General features: G+C 45.0%; 1 long non-coding RNA gene across 2 annotated transcripts in view; it reads left to right on the top strand.

Moving 5' to 3' along the window:
- Nucleotides 1–3,196: 3,196 nt before the first annotated feature.
- Nucleotides 3,197–9,559, top strand: part of LOC110122935 (uncharacterized) — a 31,353-nt gene continuing 24,990 nt past the window's right edge. For both annotated transcript variants that reach the window (XR_011491703.1, XR_011491702.1), the window contains exon 1: nt 3,197–3,538. This is a non-coding gene — a long non-coding RNA (uncharacterized lncRNA). The remainder of the gene's footprint in view (nt 3,539–9,559) is intronic.

Below are 9,559 nucleotides of genomic sequence, written 5' to 3'. Positions count from 1 at the left end.
AAATTTTAAGGAGATGCTGTAACACTTCCTTCTGTTTCTGATAACATTTTTGCTAAACTATACTTTCCTTTCACTTATATATGTTACATTCTTTGTCTTTAATAGCAAAGAATTATTTTAATAAGTGGATATTGGTGTTTGTTTATTTTTTTTGAAATCAGAAAAATAAATGCCCCAAAATATTATTTTTGAATCTTCCTAGGATTCTTTCATTGTCACCTTTAGCTGATCTTAAATTGCATCTCTCACCTGTGATATTGCTGAGGGAGGGTAAAATAATGCCAGTAGTTACTATGTTATCTTTGATAAATTACCCTCAGTTTCCTCATCTCTGGGCTTCCCTTGTGGCTCAGCTGGTAAAGAATCCAACTGCAATGTGGGAGACCTGTCTTTGATCCCTGGATTGGGAAGATCCCCTGGAGAAGGGAAAGGTTATACCCACTCCAGTATTCTGGCCTGGAGAATTCCATGGACTGTATAATCCATGGGGTCGCAAAGAGTCAGACACGACTGAGCGACTTTCACTCACTCCTCATCTGTACAATGAGAATAATAATAATACTTCCTAATGGGGTTGTTGCTATGAGTAAACAATAAAATACATGTGAAGTACATAGAACAGTATCTTACACAAATAACAATGCAATGAATGTTAGCTGTTGTCATTTTTGTTGTAATTATTGAACTTTTCACTCTGACATCTCATTTAATCCTTACCGAACCCCATGAGGTTGGTACTATTACTGTTCATATATGACAGGAAATTATTGCCTTTGTATTTGAATAACAATTTGACTGGACATAATATTCTTGGGACCCCAGTTCTCTCTCTCAAAACTTTTGTTCCATCTTTTTCTGGTTTTGAATGTTGCTGAATCTGAAGTCCACCTGACTTTTTATTCTTATAAGGGACTTGATTTTTGTACCTAGATGCTTATACAATTCTTTTTTTCATCCTCAGAGTCTTAATTTTTGAGTACATTCATTTACATAAACTTAGTGCTTTAAGACAGCACAAATGTATTATCTCACAGTTCGGTGGGTCAGAAACCCAGTAGATTCAGTGATTTCTTTTTTTTTTTTAGATTCAGTGATTTCTATCAGTCCCACTAGGCTAAAATTATGGCATCTGTCAGCCTAATCTCTTCTCTGGAGGCCCAGGGTAGAATCCACTTCCAGGCTCATTCAGGCAGTTGACAGAGTGCAGATCCATGCAGTTGCAGAGCTGAAATCTTCATTCCCTTTCTGGCGCTTGGCCGGGAGCTGTTCCTCACTTCTGGAGGCCTCCTACAATCCTTGGCTCCTGGCCCCTTCCATCCTGGAGCCAGCCACAGCGGGTTGAGTACCTCTCATGCTCTCACTCTTGCCACTGGTTCTGCTGCATCTCTCTAACTCCAGCCAGAGAATTCTTTCTGTTTTTAAAGACTTGTGTGATTAGGCCCACTGGGATAATCACCCAATCTTGAGGTCCATAACCTTAATCACATCTGCAGAATCCCTTATGCATGTAATAGCATATTCATATATTCTAGGGGTTAGGGTGTGGGCATCTTTAGGGAGGGCATTCTGCTGAAAGCTCAGGGTTTTTATGTTAATCATTTTTTATCACTTTTTCCTGGAAGACAGTGTAACCTTTCCAAGCTGTGTTTTAAGCACATTTTTCACGTATTTTATTTATCAACATTTTTTTCTGTTTCATGTATTGAAACCTCTACTTGAATAACCCAGCTATCCTCAATATTGGATTCTCTCTCATTTTATCTCTAAATATTACATTAAAAATTTATTTTAGAGAGGTATTGTGTACAAACAAGAGCTGTGTCAATCTAAAGTGATGAGTTTTAACAGGTGGACCTGACCACAGAACCCCAGCCTCTCGTGATACAGAACCTCTCTGTCACCCAGAAGCAAGGAAGCTTCTGTAGCCCAGCCCTCCACTCACCCCTCTGATTGCTTTAAAACTTTTCTTTCTCTCTCTTAAACACTGCATTCACTTCCAAGTCTTGTTTCTGTGTCATTAATTTGACCTTCAGCCATGTTTCTTCTATTTTTTCTCTCGGTTCTGAGTTAGTTTTTAATGATGTTATGTTTCACAGTTTGTTTCTTCAGCTCTGTAGTTTTCCATTTTATTCTGTGGTTTTATCATCTTGTTCTTAAACTCTCATATAAGTGAATTGTTGGTCTTTTTTTTGTGTGTTTTGGGGCTTCCCTTGTGGTTCAGCTAAAGAATCCAACTGCAGTGTGGGAGACCTGGGTTCAATCCCTGGGTTGGGAAAATCTCCTGGAGAAGGGAAAGGCTACTACTGACTATCCAGTATTCTGGCCTGGAGAATTCCATGGACTGTATAGTCTGTGGGGTTGCAAAGAGTCAGACATGACTGAGCGACTTTCACTGGGGTGGGGGGCAGCTAAAAATACATTCTGTTCTACTTTGCAAATGATATCATATGCAACTTAGGACAAATATTCCAAAATCAAAAGGAAGCACCGGAAAACAATTAAGTTAAAGGCATAGGTGTACTCGGTGGAGCACAGCTGTGGACACAGCTGGCAGCTATTACTTACTTGTGATTCTTACAAGAAAATCTGGCACTTTCTGTGATCATACACAAATCGGTCTTCATCATGTCCTACCTCATCTTTTTACCCAGTGTCAAAAGGAAAGGGAAAGGCTGCTGGGAACGAGGACTAAAAGGTAAACAAGCCAGGATTATTGGAAGTGGTCAGCTTCAACTTTTCTAAAGGAAACTCCCATTCTCACCTTTCCAGAGGACTCCATGACAAATTATTCATTCAGCTTTAGGACTCATCTGAAGTTGAGAAAAAGAACTAGTGGAGAGGTAAGAATGGAATTGAAATATATCTTGAACCTGTCTGCTTAATCCCTGCTCCCTGCTAAATCAGCTTTTATCTCTCTCAGTCTGATCTACTTTTGAGAAAGAGAACCCACTAGGGCATCCCCTGGGAAGACCCTCCTCTTCTGTCCTCTTGTCTCTGCTTGGAGAGTCCTGAGGAGCCGGCCCACTGCACAGAGTATCTCCTCCTTCTCTGGGACTTTGCTGGCAGATCCAGCTGGTCTGTGACAACCCCTCTCCCAGGCTATGGTCCAAGGGCTCCATCCTGGTTGCCCACCCTCCCCACCCCCACCAGGTATTCCAACAAGCTAGTCAAGGGAAACTGAGATAAAGGACCCCTTTGCACCATCTGATGGCAGATTCTCTGTGTGCTACTCAGAGAACTTGACGGGGGACTAACCAGAAAGCAGCTCGTGGTGGTCTTTGGCCGGGTCGTCTCCAGCCCATCATCACTTCTCCTCCAGTGGCCATCTGTGACATTCCTTTTCTTTCTGCAGAGACTTTCTGGGAGCTTGGCAACTGGACTCATTGTTCTGACACGTGTGGCCACTTGGAAGCCCAAATTCAGAGACCCCAGTGCCTGATGGCCAATGGGCAGGAAGTCAGTGAGGCATTCTGTGACCAGCTCTGGAAGCCACAGGCTGCGTTCCAGCCCTGTAACAACCAGGACTGCCCCCACCGAGGTATGTGTAGTCACTCTTCTCTCCTTGCTACCAGGTTTCACTTGTTTTAAAATGCACAGTAATTTGGACTGAATAACTCAACCACTAACATTTGTTTTACAAGGACTGTATGAGGTGCTCAGCTAAGTAGTTTATGTGGATCACCTCACAGTCACCTATCAAGTTGAGATTATTCATTTTCTTTTTTAAAAATTAAAAAAAATTTTTGGTTGTACTAAGCTGCGTGTGCAATCTTAATTCCCTAACTCAAACCCCCTGCACTAGAAGCTCAGGGTCTTAACCTCTGGACCTCCAAGAATGTCTCCAGTGTTGTTCATTCTCTTTTATATAGTTGGAAAAGGTCCCCTAGGCTACACAGGTATGAGGGCCAGAATTCAAGTTGGGTTAGTCTGATTTCAGAGCTTCTGCTCTTAATTGCCACCCTCACCTGCTCCTTGTACTCACAATGGACTTTAAGAGCACAGGGAAGTGGACTTCAAGGGTTCACCTAGGAGATATGGCAGTGGGCCAGCATTACAATGTGCTTGTGGAAAGCACATTCCTTAGACTCTACCCCCAGGGTCCTGTTGTTTAGTTGCCCAATTGTGTCCGACTCTTTGTGACCCCATGGACTGTAACACGCCAGGCCTTCCTGTCTCTCATCATCTCCCCGAGTTGGCCCAAGTTCATGTTCATTGCATTGGTGATGCCATCCAGATATCTCATCCTCTGATGCCCTCTTTTCCTTCTGCCCTCAATCTTTCCCAGCATCAGGGACTGTTCGAATGAGTTGTCTATTACATAAGATGACCAAAACTGGAGATTCAGCCTCAGCATCAGTCTCTCCAATGAATTTTCAGGATTGATCTCCCTCAAGATTGACTGGTTTGATCTCCTCACTGTCCAAGGGACTTTCAGGAGTCTTCTCCAGTACCACAGTTTGAAGGCATCATTATTAGGTGTTCTGCCTTCTGTAGATCCATTTCTCACAACCATAGGTGACCACTACAGGAGGATCATAGCCTTGACAATACAGACCATTGTCAGCAGAGTAATGTCTATGCTTTTCAACACTGTCTAGGTTTGTCATCCCTTTCCTGCCATGAAGCAGTGGTCTTCTGATTTCATGGCTACTGTCACCATCTGCAGTGATTTTGGAACCTAAGAAGAGGAAATCTGTTACTACTTCCACCTGTTCTTCTATTTGCCATGAAGTAATGGGGCTGGATGACATGATCTTAGGGTTTTTTTACTCTTTATTCTTAAGCCAGCTCTTTCACTCTCCATCACCCTCATCAAGAGACTCTAGTTCCTCTTTACTTTCTACCATTAGAGTGGTATCATCCTCACCCCCAAGAGTAAAACCATTATAACCTTTCACTGTCATAGATGACACAAATCAATAGTTTTAAAGGTATTCAAAATCAAGCTCATAATCTCCACTAAATCTGATCTGCCCCTAGTGTTCCAGATCACAATGACTGCATCCAAAGCTGCTCACCCCCCCTTTCCTCTCACTTCCTTCCGTTCCTGTCAGTTTCCCACTGTCATTGTCATTCCTCATGAACGCCTCGTCAGGAGCCTCCTGAGTTTTGTCTCCTTCCTAGAGTACCTTCAGAATTCCCTGATAGCTCAGTTGGTAAAGAATCTGCCTGCAATGCCAGAGAACCCAGTTTGATTCCTCAGTTAGGAAGATCAGCTGGAGAAGGGATAGGTTACCCACTCCAGTATTCTTGGGCTTCCCTTGTGGCTCAGCTGGTAAAGAATCTGCCTCCAGTGTGGAGACCTGGGCTTGATCCCTGGGTTGGGAAGATCCCCTGGAGAAGAGAAAGGCTATCCACTCCAGTATTCTGGCCTGGAGAATTCCATGGAGAGTGTCCATGGGGTCGCAAAGTGTCAGACAGGACTGAGAGACTTTCATGTAGAGTGCCTTGTTCACTCTATAAGCAGAAACATCTTTTATTTTACTTTTTTTTTTTTTTTAGTATAGTTGCTTTAAGATGTTGTTAGTTTGTTAGTTTCTGCTGCATAGCAAAGTGAACCAGCCCCATATATACATACATCCCCTCCTTTTTGGATTTCCTTCCCATTTAGGTCACCACAGAGCACTGAGTAGAGTTCCCTGTGCTGTGCTTTGGGGTCTCATTAGTTATCTATTTTATACATATCAGTGTATATATGTCAATTGCAATCTTCCAGTTCATCTTCCAAGATGGCACTAGTGGCAAAGGATCTGCCTGCCAATGCAGGAGCTGAAGGAGACGCAGGTTCGATTGCTGGGTTGAGAAGATCCTTTGGAGGAGCAAATACCAACCCACTCCAGTATTCTTGCCTGGGAAATCCCATAGACAGAAGAGCCTGGTGGGCTATAGCCCATGGGGTCGCAAAGAGTCAGACACAACTGTGCGACTGAACAACAAGGAGCACATATGTGGTTCCTTTTTCTTCCCTTTGGTTTCAATGAGTTGAAATCCACCTTTTTGAAATTTCCACCTAATTTTGCCCTAGCTCTGCTCTCTGAGGCCACACAGATGATGGCTTTTACATCGCTGAGGATGACTTTATCCCACCCCCATGCTGCTGTCTCTACATGGCAATTCTGTTGCTCTGAGTGAAAGGAAATCTGAGAAGATGGCTGGGAGTTATATGTGCTACTGCCCATTCCCAGATACGTGTTTGTAGGCCCTGAAACAATCATAGTGCTAGGATGGGCTTTCCCTTTGGAAGACAGTCCCCATAGGGTCTGACCTACTAAGCTCCTGTAGTTTTTATTCTTAGGTGGCTCACAGGCACATGGTCAGAGTGCTCTGTGTCTTGTGGTGAAGGATTCCGCAGTGGGCAAGTGACATATAAGCACACAAGAGTCACCGGAATGGTGCTGGTGTCGCCACTAAGAGTGTGCATCCCCAGAGTCAGGACTCTGACTGGTTGAACGAAGGAACTAGGTCGTGCTAACAAATGTAGTGTTTTCAAATCTTCCAGTCCCTGTAGTCAAACCCAACGCAGCAAAAAAAGGGACTTCCCCTGGCCATCCAGTGTTAAGAATTTGCCTTCCAATGCAGAGGGTGCAGGTTCCTTCCCTGATCAGGGGGCTAAGATCCCACATGCCATGAGGTCAAAACATAAACATCAAAACGTAAAACAGAAGCAATGTTCTAACAAAACCCTACCCATCAGGGCCCCTCCCTACAGGGGAGAGGAGAGCGCCCAACTCCTACAGGACATTCACACGAAACTCATCTATCTGCACAGGGAGCTGATCACCACACACGGGCTGGTTCAGGGGACTTACTATCCTATCCTAGACCTCCTGGTCCTGATTAACACAGGCTGCAGGGATCAAAAGTTCCACTCGGCCCTTCTGAAAATGTTCAGTATTGTCAGTGTGGGAGGAGAATACACTCTTTCTGTATTTCTGCCCTGCAGTGCAGCAGTTGTCTCTCTTGAGAGTGATTGTGCTAATTCTTAGGTCATTAACTCCAAGTCCTACATGACTACACACTTCTCTAACTGGAGAGGATGCAGAACTGAGGGTGACACATCTTTCTGGAGAAATGAAGTTTATTAAAACTGTGAAGAACCAGGGAGTTGGCAAAAACTAGCCCCTCCACCACCACCTTCGAAGAGGGATTGTGGAGGGAGGGGGACGTACCCCGGGGGATAGTTCAGTCTGTGAAGTTTTACCCAGGAAGGGGGGAGGGGTGGTCAGGCCAGAGTGATGCTTTATGGTTGCCCAGGCCACTCCAGACCATCCTCCTAGCTGGCCAGGGTTTCTGAAGGCCGTGGAGGTGCTGGATTTGAAAACCACAGTCCACTTGACAGGGTCCCAGGGAGCTCGGCAGCTCTGACCTTTTGTTTCCATTAGTCTTCCAGGAGTCATTTCTGGGACTATTGTATTTTTATGCCTCTTGCTGGGGAACCTGCAACAGAAATGTTTTGCAATAAAATTTCATATTCTCCCAGCCAGCCCCTTCTTTTTCTGGCTGAGGCCAGAGGGAGTGGCTGGGGAGTGGGGCTGCCCCGCTTGGGAGGAGCTTCTGATGGTGTTGGCCACACTCAGGGGTCAGTTGGTTCCCTCTGAGGCTTTGCTGCAGGTGCCTCAGGTGCTTCTGGTGTCACAGGTGTCATGGGTGTTGTGGGCGTCTCAGATGTCACCGGTGTTGCCGGAGCTGCTGGTGTCATGGGTGCTGCAGTGTCATGGTGTCTCGGGTCCTGCTGGTGTCTTGGGTGCTGCTGCTGTTGCAGGTGTTGTGGGTGCCGCAGCTGTCGCTGATGCCGCTTGTGCAGGGGGAGACCCCAAGGTCTAGACTGGGTTGATGGCCCTTGCCTCTGGGCAGGGTGGGGCAGTAGTAGGCTCAGTGGTCTTCTCTTGTGAATCATGGGTTGTCTCCTGCCTGGAATGGCCTCCCACAGAAATAGCCAGGCTAGTAGGAGGGTGGATGCCTCAGGGCTTGGAGGTTGGAGTTCTCAGCTGCTGAAGTTCTTGGAAGAGGAGGGAGGGCCTCACAATAATGGTCTGGAATCCCACCTTGGGTCCCTTCAAGTGCAGGCTCTGGTCCCACCTTGAGCCCAGAATCATCCCCACTGTCACCCCCGAGTCCTCTTCACAGAGTGGCAGGAATGGCTCCTGGCCCATCTTAACCCATGGATGCTTCCAAATATTAGCTAAAGTACCTCTGTTGACAAACCCTACAGGGTTGAGGGTCAGCATATTTGCCAGTAAGCTTCTTATTTTGGATGATAGGTAGTCTGGGGCACATGGTATTTCCCAATGAGCACTCTATGCCAGAGCTGCCAGAAATCTTGTCCCTGCAAGGGGAAGGACCTGGTTACCATGATTGCAGGACAACACTGAGGCTCCACACTTCCACAGGTGGGCCCGTGTAGCTACACCCCAGGACAAGCTCGGGGGCTGTGTAAGCGGCAGTGCCGCAGAAAGTAGCTTCTCTCTTGGCTTTTACTCACTGCTCAGACCAAAGTCTGAAATCTTCACCTCATTCTCATCAAGGAGCAAGTTGCTCAGTGTCAGGTCCCAGTGAATGATGCCCCGACTCTTTTGCAGCCTCATGGACAGGACTTTAATCCACCAGGCTCCTCTGTCTCCGTCCTCACATAACCTCTTCTCTTTGTACACACAGAAAGAGTTCTGTCTCTTCTACTTCTTGTAAGGACACTTCCTATGGGATTAAGGCTCCACCCTTTGGCCTCATTTAACTTGTAACCTTCTTATAGACCCTGTCTCCAAATATAGTCACATCAGTGGTTAGGACTTCAGTATATAAATTTTGAGGGGATACAGTTTGGTCCATAACCTTTTGCCTTTTGGCCCCCAAAATTCATGTCTTCCTCGTGTGCAGAATACACTCACCCCATCTCAACATCCCCAGAATTCTTAAGCCATTCCAACATCAATTCCAAGTCCAAAATCTCATTAAAATGTCACCTGATCAGGTATGGGTGAGAAGTGACACATAAAATTAATCCTCACAGAACCCATAAAGAAAAATGCAACATGTTGTTGAAACACATAACAGAAAATCTGTACAAGTAAAGGCACTGTGAGTGCTATAAAGGAGCTCATTCTCTTAAGTGAACTGGAACACATACTTCCAATTCAAATTGCTGTAGAATTCTTTTTTCAGAACTTCATATAATTTTGACATTCATATGTGAGAGTAAGGACAAGAGATTTTTAGAAAAACAAATCATTAGGAGTATAGACTGACTTTCCTTATCTGATGTCAAAGCGTCCTACTAAGCTGTTGTAAGTAAAACGGTATGAGAGAGTCATTTCCTAGGCAGGTTGATAAGAAGTTGTCTAGGAGTCCCCAGGGAGAGAGGGGTCTGGAATTCTCAAGGAGGAAGAAAGGACAAACTTTTTTTCCTCTACATTCCTTAGGATTATATAACAATAATGTATCCTGCCTGAGGACAGTCTCTGGATTAAACCTTCTGGCTAATCCTGTTATTTTAAAATGTAAATTATGGGAGTAGGTCTTGTGAAGTCTTTACAACCTCCAGGCATTCTTTGAATTCATTGTA

This window comes from Odocoileus virginianus, chromosome 16, assembly GCF_023699985.2.
Source record: "Odocoileus virginianus isolate 20LAN1187 ecotype Illinois chromosome 16, Ovbor_1.2, whole genome shotgun sequence".
Classification (NCBI taxonomy): domain Eukaryota; kingdom Metazoa; phylum Chordata; class Mammalia; order Artiodactyla; family Cervidae; genus Odocoileus; species Odocoileus virginianus.
This window is presented reverse-complemented; position numbering and strand designations above follow the sequence as displayed.